This window comes from Echinops telfairi, unplaced genomic scaffold (assembly GCF_000313985.2).
Source record: "Echinops telfairi isolate 266 unplaced genomic scaffold, ASM31398v2 ScPeMD7_7468;HRSCAF=8506_0, whole genome shotgun sequence".
Classification (NCBI taxonomy): Eukaryota; Metazoa; Chordata; class Mammalia; order Afrosoricida; family Tenrecidae; genus Echinops; species Echinops telfairi.
Genome location: NW_022111369.1, coordinates 81,206,460 through 81,219,381, shown reverse-complemented (window position 1 = coordinate 81,219,381; position 12,922 = coordinate 81,206,460). Strand labels below are relative to the sequence as shown.

The window sequence follows — 12,922 nt, the reverse complement described above, 5'->3', positions numbered from 1 at the left end:
GCAATCCTTGCATCACATAGGCTGGTGTGCTTCTTCCATGTGGACTTAGCTGACGCCTCTCTTAGTTGCCTGCTTGTTTGAAGACAAGCCTTTAACCCAGTCCCTGGCGAAGAACATCATGTTTGGCAAAGTAGCCGACATCAGCAAAAGAGGAGGACCTTCAGCAAGGTGGATTTACACAGTACCTGCAACAACAGGCTCAGAAACCACAGGGGCAGTTCTACCCTGGCCTATAGGGTTGCTATGGGTCTGTGTCAACTCAAAGGCAGTGAGCGTTTGAGAGCTCACTCAGAGAATCGCCAGACAGGAGATTTATGCTGTTTAAAATGTGCTGTGATGAGGAATTTCTGTTTTCCATATGGAAGGGTACCATATAAATCCAATTCAGAGGTATTGTGTGCACACATTACTTTAGGTTTAGAAATGAAAATGTCAGAATGACATCCATGTGACACGTGGAAAATGAATCAGATTTCCTTGACTTACCCAGTGACTTCATTTTTAGAATCTGCTCTATAAACTAGCAATTACGATGATGCAGTCTTCAATGTTGTATAATTATATCCATAAAAGAATGAATAACGAGCACATTTTAAATGAATAAACATCGCCTTAAGTAATTATTGAATGATGAAAATAAATTAGTTCAGTTCAATACTTAAGGAATGAAAATGACTATGGTCCTTCAAGTGGCGAGTATACATATGTAGGTTCTTTCATGTGAAAAATTGTAACAGATGAATGCTGAAAATGTGGCATCCCTGCACTTGCCCCTATAAATTCAGCCCTGCGGCTTAAGATGGCAGCTCTAAAGAGAGGCTGGTGGACAGATGCTCTTTTCTCTGCAAGCAGGAGTCTTGGGAACAGGATGTGGGCCAAATTCTTTTGTCTCTGGGGCGCACTCACTTAACCCTTAACTAGAGCCGTATTGGAAGAAAGATGAGGCTTTCGGCTCCATAAAGAGTGACAGTCTTGGAAACCCACGGGGACAGTTCTACCCGGCCCCTCAGGGTCACTATGTGTCAGGATCCACTCAATGACTGAGTTTTTTTGTTGCTTAAGAGCTGATTTGGTTTTTTAAAAAAATTTTTTTATAATGATGCCTTGTCTCTTCCTTCCCCACAACCTCTTCTTTCTTCTCTTCACTGCCCACCTAACCAAGAAAAGTAAATTTTGTGCCATGAATTCTAAAATGCAATCTTGAATGCGCTAATGCTGGAGAGGGCTTTTCAAAATGATACCCCTTTTATTTTTTCTAATAGCTTTGTTGAGATCCATATTACACAGAGTTCAGCCATGTTTAAAAGAGCTGTGTATGCATCACTAGTCAGTTCTAGAGCATCGTCCCTCTCCTGTGTCCTTATTTGCTCCTCATTTCCCTCCAACCTATTCCCGCATCCCCGTTAAGCCAGGCACCAATTACTGTCTCTGTTCATCTGCCCATCCTATGCTTCATATAGTGGAAAACATACCAAAATAAAACAAAAAACAAACAAACAAAATGAAAGCAGCAAATATTCTTTTAAATAAGAGAGAAAAGACCCAAAACAATATTAAAATAAACCACTGAAAAGATGTCCCCAGAAAAGCAGGAAATATTGAAAGCTAAAGTAAATCCAGAATGACTAAGTACCTTATTAGCTAATTTCATCTACCATAATCAAGTTTACAGTAGTCTCAGTCTGTTAGGAAGGTTATTCGTGTCCCTCAACCGTGGTCGGAGGGGATTCACCAGCAGCTTAATCTGTCTAGGGTCCCTGCAGCTGGATATGGGGCTTCCGCTGTCATGCATGGCGTTCTGTAAATTGCGTGTTCACAATTTAAGCCCTGATGCCTTTCCCTCCTTCAGATTTGGGTTTTGTTATTTATCATCCTTGGATCAAAAAGGCTGGTGTCATTGTTCCATGTGGACTTAGTTAACATCTTCCTTAGATGGATGCTAGTTTGAATACACACCTTTAAGACCCTACAACAGTGGTTCTCAACCTTCCTAATGCCGCCACCCTTTAATACAGTTCCTCATGTGTGGTGACCCCCTCAACCATAAAATTATTTTTGTTGCTACTTCATAACTGTCATTTTGCTATTGTGATGAATCGGGCGACCCCTGTGAAAGGGTAGTTTGACACCCCCCCCCTAAGGGGTCACAACCCACAGGTTGAGAATCGCTGGCCTCGATGCCATTATTTTTTATAGCCGGCGATGCCCCTTTTTCGCTGGCAACTATCCCGTGGCACCTCTCACACTAGCATTTTAGAAGTGCTCCACTTTCACTTACAGTTGTTGGGATCTTGAAGGCTCCATCCGTGCAACAAACATACCCACACTGAGTCACCGTTGGTGTTTGTCAAGAAAAGAGCTGACTATCCCTGTAAGTTCATTGACAGACAGCTGGTGCAGTCCCCCCAAATCATACATTAGTCATAAAATAGTCTAGTGAGTGGGTGGTATTTTCAGACACATGCTCAGATTGTCTTAATGATTAATGTGGCCTCGGCTTGCAGATGTTTCATAAAATGTGTCTGTTCTTGGTAGGCGCCATCGAATCTATTCTTATCATAAAATTTAGTTGATTGCTTTTTAATACATAAATTAATTTATTTTTAACAGTCTCGCGGACATGCAGTTTGCATATCACACATTCCATTAGTTGAATCAGAAAAGTTGTGCAACAATCGCCACCATCGATTCCAGGATATTTCTTCTTCCTGAACTCACTGTTGTTAGCACTCCATTTCTCCCCAGCCTCCCTCCCCTGCCGTGTCCCTTTGAAACTGTTATTCTAGTCCTTGTCTCTCTAGCTCTCCCTGTCCTGGGTTTCATATACTGAAAAACATACACAGTCAAAACATAACCCAAACAGCCCAATAATGATGACAGAATGAAACAGAGAAAAACCTCAATAGAAAATATTAAAAAACTGGGACAATTTTTATACAGTGGATCCAGAAGGAGATCAAATGGCAAGGTGTCACACCTAAGTACAACTCCAGTCATCTGGCCTACAATGTACTGTGTCTGACAATGCGGCCTTTCCCATCCCCCAGCCACAGCCATAGGGGATTCACCTGAGCTTTCACAGTCATCCAGAGCCTCCTGCAAACTGGGTATTCAGAATTTAGTGTCTAATAGCATACCTTCCTCTGGGTTTAGTGTTTATTATTTGCAATCCTTGCATCACATAGGCTGGTGTGCTTCTTCCATGTGGACTTAGCTGACGCCTCTCTTAGTTGCCTGCTTGTTTGAAGACAAGCCTTTAAGAGCCCAGACACTGTTCTTTCTGATAGCCAGGCACCATCTGCTTTCTTCACCACATTTGCTATAGCACTCATCTCCTCACTGATAGCTTCATTAGAGCCGGCATTGAGCATTGCCATGTCATAAGAACTAATTGTTCTTAAATTAAGGCTATAATTAAGGGCCAGCTCAAAGTATGTGTGATTTATATATGGCTCTAGTTACTTTTAAATGCCCAATTATTATTTTGTTGAAGGACATTATGAATCATCCCCATGAGGCATATGGTAGTTCTATTGATATTACCATTAACTTAGCCAAAAGGTAAATATTGTCGACAAAAAGCAAGTGTATAGGTATAGGGCTGATTTTTACATAGATTGTTGATTTGTACACAACTTAGGAACTGGGCGCTATTTATACAAACGATGAGGGTTAGAGATAGGGCAACACTTTCAATAATGTTCATTCATAAAGGTAGAACTGGACTAAACATATCACAGGAAGGCAAAGAGGAGATAGAAATAACACATAGATGGTAGTCACGAACTGGGATTCATTGCACATCCTTCAGACATGAATTCTGAACCAACATCCAATGACTTCCATGTCCATATCCTTGGGATAGTAGTCGTCTGCCGTTTCTCCCCCTGGGGCATTTCCTCCTTAGGCCTAGGGGAGTGTTTCTGGTATGTTTAAGATAATGTCCGGTTCACTTAGTGGGAGTTCCAAGTTGGATCCTCCGCTGTGGCTTACAAAGGATGTTGTGCCCCTCAGAAGAACAGAGTTCTAAAGTCCTAGCTCAGGTACTTGCTTTTTGGATGTATGAGACCAGGATGAACTTGGAGAGTAAAACTGGGGAATCAAATAAATAAAAGAGAAAAAAAATCCTCCTGTGATTTCTAAACCTTCATTTCCTATTAATTTCCTTTAATTAAGTCTTCCTGTCTAATTCTCATGTGGGTCTAAATGTAGTTACTGAGTCTTTTCAGGAAGTTAATCCCTGTGAATTAGCCAGTTGCCACCAGCATTGGGTCATAAAATGGTCAAAAACTCTCAAATCTCATTTTAAAACTGAAAGATGTTGTTGATTTTGGAGTAGAGGAAGTGGAGAATCTTTTTCAAGCCTGAGAGATCACCCAGAAGACAGACTGTGGGGCAGACTTCTGACGCTCTCCTCTGCAGAGGGACGCTTATGTTTTAAAGGTCTTAGACTCATTCTAATTCATGGTAATGGAGTGTTGCTGGTTGATGCGTGTGTGAGAATTGGGAGTGGTTTTACCAGGTCTTTTACCTTCCTGGTAATCACTAGGGCATTGCTGAAACAGCATTCCTGATTCACTAGATAGGCTCTGCCTGACATTTGGACTTTGGCATGTCTTCCAGGAGCCATGTGTGTGTACCCATGCCAAGTTACTGCCCATAAAAACGTGCAGTCCTCCTGGGCAGCACCAAGTGCTAGATCAGCAGAGTCACAAGCAACCTTCAGACAGATCCACCCCATGTTGGAGGGGGCCTGAAGAAGGTCATGTTGTGCTGTGGAAACCCACCCACTTCCGTAGCCCAGCATCCTCCCTGAGCCTGTCCTCTTCCTACCCTGGTGTTTGTATTCAACCCCTTCCGGGTCCTCTTTATTTCCTGTTCCTCCCCAGCATTGCCCAATACAAACCGCTGGGCCTCGAAGACAATGCCACGGACTACCTTAGCCTTGTTAGCATCCCACGTCGTGACCGGGGCACCTGTCGGTTAAATACACAAACTGCTCAAGAATCCGTCATTTCATTTCTGTTTATTTTGGGTTAACTCCCTTGGCTCCTGCTCAAGTGAAAATCACCAAATCCACCTTGACCTTAGGGCACTGATGGCTCTTTGCCCCGTCAGTAAATACATTACCTAGCACAGTGCATTGTACGTAGGAGACAACTGCTCTGCTAAAAACACCCTTTCCGTATGAATGCTGTAAAATTCAGCGTTGTTCGAAGGACAGGAGCCCTGGTGGTGGTGTGGGTTACCGCCAGCTGCTGCACGGGAGGCAGAGGAGACGTTTTACTCCTGTAAAGATGCACAGTTTGGAAATGCAGATGGGCAGTTCTATCCTGAACTCTTGGGTCTGCTAGGAGTCGGAATTGACTCGGTGGCAGCGAGTTTGATTTTGTTTTTCGTTTGAAGGTCTGTGTGCACCTAGATTAAAACCCCAGACGTTTGTCCGTGTGTAGTGGCACGTTGTTCTGCCTGCTTCCTCACCACCTTGCTCCCGGCTTGAGGTGGAGTGGTGGGAACCACTTCTTCCCCGCTTCAGTGTTTTTAAATCGGCCCTCGTCAGGACAGAACTGAAGGAAACGTGTAGCGGAAACGAGCTCCCTCTTCGTGCGAGTAGAACGCCTCCTCTTTCTCCCATGGAGCAGCTGCTGGTTTCGAACTGCTGACTTTGCACCGGGCTCCTGGGTGCTAAGTCGGACAGACTTGATGGCAGTGACGGGGTTTAGGTGTCGGTGTGGTTCAGACCGGAACACCAGTTACCATTGAGTTGATTCTGGCCGTGGCAACCCCATGTGGTACAGCGGGGAACTGTACTCCAGAGGGCTCTCAGGGTTGTGACCTTTTGGAAGACTGCTTCTGAAATGCCTCTGGATGGATTTGAACTGCCAACCTTAGAGTAAGTTAGCCTGGAACTTAGCTAGTTATGCCACCCAGGAATCCCTTGGTACAAACAAACGTAGAGGCAATCCCGTGTGTTACAGCAGGGTACCCCTGCGCTGTTGGCTTTGGTTGGTGCTAATCTTCACAGGTTTTCAGAGGCTACTTCCTGTGACGTGGGGAGCCGATTCCTTCTTCCTTGTCTGTTCTTAGTCTGGAAGCTCTGCTGAAACCTGTTCCCTGTGGGTGACCCTGTGGCCATTTGAAATGCCAGTGACATCGCTTCCAGCCTCCGAGTCCCCACAGGATGACAAACTGTCAGACAAGTGCATTTGAACTGTGGTGCTGGAGAAGAATATTGAAAATGCCATGGAGTGTTAGAAGAACAAAGAGATCGGTCCTGGAAGAAGTATGGTCAGAGTGCTCCTTCGAGGCAAGGATGGCGAGACTTCCTCTTGTATATGTTGGACATGGTCTCTGGAGAGACCAGTCCTTGGAGGAGGACATCATGGGTAGAGGGGCAGTGAAGGGGAGATGGATTGACACAATGGCTGCAACAATTGTGAGGATGGTGCAGGATTGAGTAGCATTTTATTCCATTGTTCGCGTGAGTCAGAGCCAGCTAGATGGCACCTAACAACAACAGCAACACTGTTTATAGAAACTGCTCACCAGGACATTCTGCTGCAGCACCACAGGTACGTTCAAACTGCCAACCTTTAGGTCACTCAAGCAGCAAGGACCTTCTCTTGTGACATGCTGTCAGGTGCCACGGTGTCAGCTCCAGCACCTGGTGGCCCCGGGTATAACAGAACACAGCACTGCCCGTCCTGCACCATGCTCACAGTGGTTAGGTTTGAGCCATTGTTGCGGTCCCTGTGTGGATCCATCTCTTCGAGGGTCTCTGTCCTTGTTTGTTTACCCTCTGCTTTATGAAGCATGACTCTTTTCCAGAGAGAGGGCACATTTTAAAAGACACACAACTGCCATTGAGCCTTTTCTGACTCATAATGACCCTATCTGTACCTTTAGGACAGAGTAGAACCTCCCCTTTGCGTTTCTGAGGCTGCCGATCTCTGTGGGAGCAGACAGCCTCCTCTTTCTCCCCCAGAGCAACTGGTGGAGTTGAACTGGTGGCTTTGCATTTAGCAGGCTGATACCTAAGCGTTTCTGCCACCAGAGCTCCTAGTAAGGGACATCAGCACAAACTCAACTGCCATCCCGGAGAATCACACTCACAGCGACCCTAGAGGGCAGAGGAGAACTTCCCCTGAGGGTTTCCGAAGCTGCACATCTCTGCTGGAATAGAGAGCATGTCTTGTTCTCCCGAGGAGCTTTGAGTGGTTTCGAACTGCTGACCTTGCCATTAGCAGCCCAACGTGTAGCCCACTCTTCAGTTTCTTTTTACAGGGCAGGGGGGCTGGGGGCTTGTATGTGATGCTTCTTGACGAAAAAGGAACGGTCTAAGAAGATGCTTCTTAGATCACCGAGGGTGATGTACACCTTATTTTCTGCGGAGGCGGGTAGTGACGGGAAGGACTTGTGTCTGAAGGAGCAGGAGAGAAAGGCGTTACCTAAACGCCCACCAGGGAATACTGGCAGCCAGCCAAGATCTGACTAGATGACGTCATGTATTCCACGGTGTTCGGAGCAACTCCTTGGGGGCTCTTCACTGTAGATTTGGAAGCAACAAGAGAAGTAAAGTTGAAAGTTATGGGGATGGAGAGAATCGGGGTCAAAAACTTATGCCAGGAGTTGTTATCTTCTGTGCTTAATAAAGGCAAAAGGAGAGAGAGAGGATAGATTTATAGATAGATACCCTGTTTCCCCGAAAGTAAGACATCCCCCGAAAATAAGACCTACCTACAGTTTTGCCTCTCGCTGAAATATAAGGCATCCCCTGAAAGTAAGATCCCCCTGAAAATAAGACCTTCCCGAAAATAAGGCCCCCCAAAGCTACCGTAACTCTGGACTCTGGACTGTAGCGGCGGGCACCGCTGCACAGCTCACTGTTGGCCGCAGCGCAGCCGGAGCAGACAGGAAGCGCGAGGTCTCTTTTAATAAAACAATAAACACTAAATGTGTACCGTATTCTTCTTCATGGAAAAATAAGACATCCCCTAAAAATAAGGCCTAGCGCATCTTTGGGAGGAAAAATTAATATAAGACACTGTCTGATTTTCAGAAAAACAGGGTAGATATGCATGCACATACACATATATACACACACACACATTTTTAAACACTTGTCTGACTTGCATCTTTTTCTCAGCTTCTTCCGTGAAAAGGAGCATTGGCCACCTGCTTTGTTAATGAAAGCAGGCACCACCTTTTAGTGGCATGTGCAGGGAGGGGGCGTGGAGGGGGGTGGGACTTGGCTACGCAGGCCACCTTGAGACTGGGGCCTTCTTTTCCCCCCAGACATTATTTGGAGCCCAGGGGACAGAAGACTCCCTGAGCCCTTGGCTTGGATTCTGCCTGGCGGGCCTGGGTGGTATCATCTCGCAGTCCCCGAGTCCCCAGGGCAGGGCTTGGTGGCTCTTTCCAGCCAAGAACTGCCCTTTGGCCCGAGGCAACTCAGCTGTAATTTACTGTTAGGCTCTGAGGTTCGGCCCTTTCCAAGGACAGGTCTGTTTATCTTGTAATTCACAGACAAGAAGAAGGGAGGCAAATTCCAGCCTTTCAAGAGATTGTTTGCCAAGAGGAAAAAGAAAGACGCACCCCTGTCCGGGGAGGAATCTTCGGGGAAGAAGCGTTCCGCCCGCCAGAGTGTCAGCAATGGGACCCTCTCCTCAGATGAGGAGACCCTGGAGGGCAATCTAAGGTACTGACTTACACTTCCTTTCCAGTTCTCGGCACGGGCACGGGCGGGGTTGGGGATTGAGATCCCCTGGGAGGCAGGCGTTGCTGGCAGGAGTGTGGTTCCTCCCGGAAGGTGGAAGGAGGCCCTGAGACATCCTGCCGACATTTGGTGCTTTCCATGTGGCCGGGTCTCTCAGGGAGCCCGTAGGACTACAACTGAGTTTCCCCGGAATGCACAGGGACCCAGGGATTTTTCACCTGGCATGGGGTGGCACTTGACTGACAGGTTCAAAGAAGACTGCTTCCCCAGATCCAATTGCTAAATGAAGAGAGAAGACAGTCGTGGTGTAGGTTTTACCTCCTGTGTCCAGGAAGCGATCGCAGGCTGGTCCTCGTTCCATCACTGGGAGAATTCCCAGGGCCCAGCTCTCGGCCGGCCAGCTCCAGCGGCTGCGGGCGGTGGGGGGCGGGAGCTGCCTTGGGTGGAGTTTTGTATTCCTGCCCTGTGCTCCTTCTTTCCTCTTTATTCCCTCCCGGAGCCCAGGTGAAACGCCAGGCTGTGCGGGGGCCCAGTCCTCAGACAAGCAGGGTCAGAAGCTTGCTTCCTCGCTCGAGTGATGGGAATTGAACCAGAGATGCTTCCGCTTTAATACTGGCCCCTTAGGAATCAGCCCTCGGAGGTGCCTTTTCCAACCACCCCACCTGATGGCTTTGCCCTTGTTGGGATCCCCCAGCACCGGGAGGGGGACGTGTCCCCTATCACCGTGGGCCTGGCTTCTCCTGGCAACTCGCCGCCCCCTCTGGAAAGTGGGGATCTGCTTGTCCTTCTCTCACTGCACTTGCAGCTGCATGAAGCCTGGAGCCTGGGTTCCCTCAGCCTCAGTCTCCGCCACCACCACCAAGTCCATTCCGGCTCATCCTGACCCTGTAGGACAGAGTAGAACTGTGCCTTTGGGTTACTGAGACTTCCAAATCCTTACTGGATTAGACACCCTCATCTTTCTCCAGCCAAGCAGCTGGTGGGTTCGAACTGCTGACCTTGTGGTTAGCAGCTCAGGGAAAAACCCACTGCCTCACCAAGAGTGCCTTTCAGCCTCATAGTAAATCAAAGGCACTGCCACGCAACCAATTCTGACCCACAGCAACCCTATAGGACAGGGCCAAGCGGCCCCTGGCGGTTTACGAGACTGTAACTCTTTACAGGAGTAGAAAGCCTCATTTTTCTCCTGTGCAATGGTTGGTGGTTTCGAACTGCTGCCCAATGAGAAACCCACTACGCCACTAGGGTTCCTGCCCCGTGTTTGAGTAACGCTATGCAAGCTCCCCTCAGGCACCTTGAAAGAAAGATGATAGCATCTGTGATATCTGGGCAGCGTTCCCAGGACAAATTAAAAGCGTCCCCATCACGTGTCAGGAAGTGAATTCTAGTAGAAGTCACCGTTGTGACACAGTTCCAAACACCACCACCACCACCCCCCACCCCCCACCCCCGCCAGCAGCGCACACGGAGCTGACAGCAGTCTGTCAGTCCCCACCAATACGGACCCTTTTCTCCACGGGCACGTATGTGCTTCCCATTGTCTGTGCCCTTCGGGGTAAGAAGACTGTCTGATTTGATGCAAGGGACGGGTGTAACTGAGGGGACACAGCCAGTTGTCGGAATGTCGGCACTAACACACAGGCGCCTGTGGTCCAACAGGAATCTGCTCCGAGGTCACTGCAGTGTCTTCCGTTGTCAAATAGGAATGTGGAGGGTTTCGTTGCCTTTGTTGCCTTTGTCCCAAGGTATCAGAACGAGATGTCTGGAAAGTAGCTGTTGCTCTATCACCCGTCTCTCCAGTTTGCGTGCTGTGTTGGCTTACGTGTTTCCGTGGTACGGGCGGCTGTGCCACTGTACTTCAAAGACCTGCAGGGTCCCCTGGAGCAGGCTGGTTTCTGTGGCGTTTCCAGACCAAGACAGACTGCAGAGGCTCGGCTCTCTGCTTTCAGAACCAGCCCGTGGATCCCCTATGGTAGGCAAAATGTTGTCCCGCACTGCGACCGGCTTGTTTGGGACGGATCCTTCGAGAGGGGCCGGTCCCGGGAGAGGGAAGTCACGTTTGGTAAAGTGGAGGCGAAGAGTAAAATCCGGGGACACCTTCCCGGAGGTGATGTGACACAGTGGCCATGGCGGGGACTCAGGACAACAAGCCCAAAGAAGGCACGGAGGGAGGCACCGGTTTTCTCTGTGAAACCTGAGGGTCATGAGCTGGAGGGGACTGGACGGCCGCAGTTGAGCACAGCGTGAGGCCAGGCCGGGAAAGGACGCGCCTGAGCGCACAGCCCACCTCCGTGCTCTTGTCTTACGGAATCGAGTTAGACGCAGAGAGAAGCACGGCCCTGCGCGGTCCTCTCTCATTGGAGTCGTATGCCTTTGACACCGTGGGGTTTCCTTAAGATTTCAGGTTTTACAAGGCCTGGGGGAACTGCACCCTGGCCCCGACGGTGCATTTCTACAAACTATAAAAACAACAGTGTGGTTGTTATATAATTGCTTGCCAATTTGAGAGGAGTGAAGGGGTGGAGTTTAGCCTGTCAATCAGGTAGTAGCCTGATGACCTCATTTGGAGGTTCTAAGGAGATAAATAGCTCGCTGGAGGGGGGACACATGCTCACTCCCTGTGAGACATCCCTGTGGAGAAGACACATGGAGAGAAACTGAAGGAGCCAGACCTGGAGCCAGAGAATCCATGTGGAGACCCCTGTCAGCGCTGAGATGCTTCCACTGCCACTGGGTCCATAAGACTTCCCACCCACTGGCCTGTGATCTTCTTGCATTCCGTGTTATTGCATGTGTTTCTTGAGTCTGAAGAGGACTTTATAGATTGGTATCGGACATATGGGCTAATATCAGACTTATGGACTTGATCTGGACTGGGCTGGGATGTTTTCTCAAAATTCAATTGCTCTTGTATATAAAGCTCTTTCTTATAACATGTGAGTGTCTATGGACTGGTTTCTCCAGTCTACTCAGACGAACACAAACAGCAACAAACTCGCTGCCATTGATTCGCAGCCTACTCAGAGCAAGCATTTAGAACAAAGTAGAACTGTCCCTGTGGGGTGTGGAGACTGTACATCTTTTTTTTCTTTTTAACAATTTTATTAACACTTCACCCACATGTCATACCATTCAAGTGGGGTTGTACAAGTATCACCATATTCAATTCTAGAACATGTTCTTCTACCTTGTCATCCTTGTTATTCATGTAACTATCATTTTTTTCTAGTTGTGGCAAAAATACAGACAACAGAACATTCTCCAGTTCCATCGCTTCTGCCTGTATAATTCCGTGCTGTGGACTACACTCTTTGTGCTGTACAGCCATTATTGAGACCCTTCTCCAAATCATTCTGCCACCGTTGACATACGCTCAGTGCCCTACGCAACAACTCTTCCCCTTCACCTGTGGGAACCATCGGTCACGTTTTTTGTGATTTTCTCTTTTTTTGGTGATTTTCTTGAGAGAGCATTCACAGATAATACACTTCCTTGGTTAAATTGCTTTTAAAAAGTTGTATATGCGTCATCACAATCAGTTCCAGTTCTCCCTCCCCCCTCCCGCATTTATTGTTTGCTCTCTCAATCCCCTCACCCTCCCTTCCCCCCACCTCTACCCCCACATCCCCGATAAATCAGTGCATCAGTTATTATCTGTATGCAGCTACTCTTTCTGGGCTTCCCCAACTGGAGAACCCAACAGAAAAAATAAAAAACAGACAAAATAAAATGGCATGGCTAAAGTAGTAATAATAATATAAAGATAAAAATACAAATAAAGAGTAAGAAAGAAAAGAGCACCATCAATAATTAAAAAGCCAAGGAAGAAATTTTTATCATGCAGCAAGCAAGAAATACTTGAGCCTAGAACTAATACAGGTTGAGCCAAGAGGGAGGTCAACGGACCAAGTATCAAGTTCGATCCAGCCAGCATAATCAAGTTTACAGTGATCCCCATCTGATTGTAAAACTGTTCACGACCCTTCCCTATGGCTAGTGGGGATCTGTCAGAGGTTTAATCTGACTAGATACTCTGCTGGTCTAGATATTTTTAATCTGCTAGATACTTTTGGGCTCCCACTGGCCTCCATGGCTGTATTAGTCTGGGTACTTTGGAGAAACAAATCCACAGCAACTCACGTGTAAGAGAGAGTTTTATGTAAAGAAAATGTGCATCATGAAAACATCCCAACCCAATGCTGCCCA

At 47.5% G+C, this 12,922-nt stretch overlaps 1 protein-coding gene across 2 annotated transcripts in view; it reads left to right on the top strand.

Annotated features, from left to right (window-relative positions):
* The window catches only part of CRACD (capping protein inhibiting regulator of actin dynamics), a 233,791-nt gene that overhangs the window by 154,323 nt on the left and 66,546 nt on the right, over nucleotides 1–12,922 (top strand). For both annotated transcript variants that reach the window (XM_045284293.1, XM_045284292.1), the window contains exon 3: nucleotides 8,527–8,698. The gene's annotated coding sequence lies outside the window, so the exon portion shown is untranslated. The remainder of the gene's footprint in view (nucleotides 1–8,526; nucleotides 8,699–12,922) is intronic.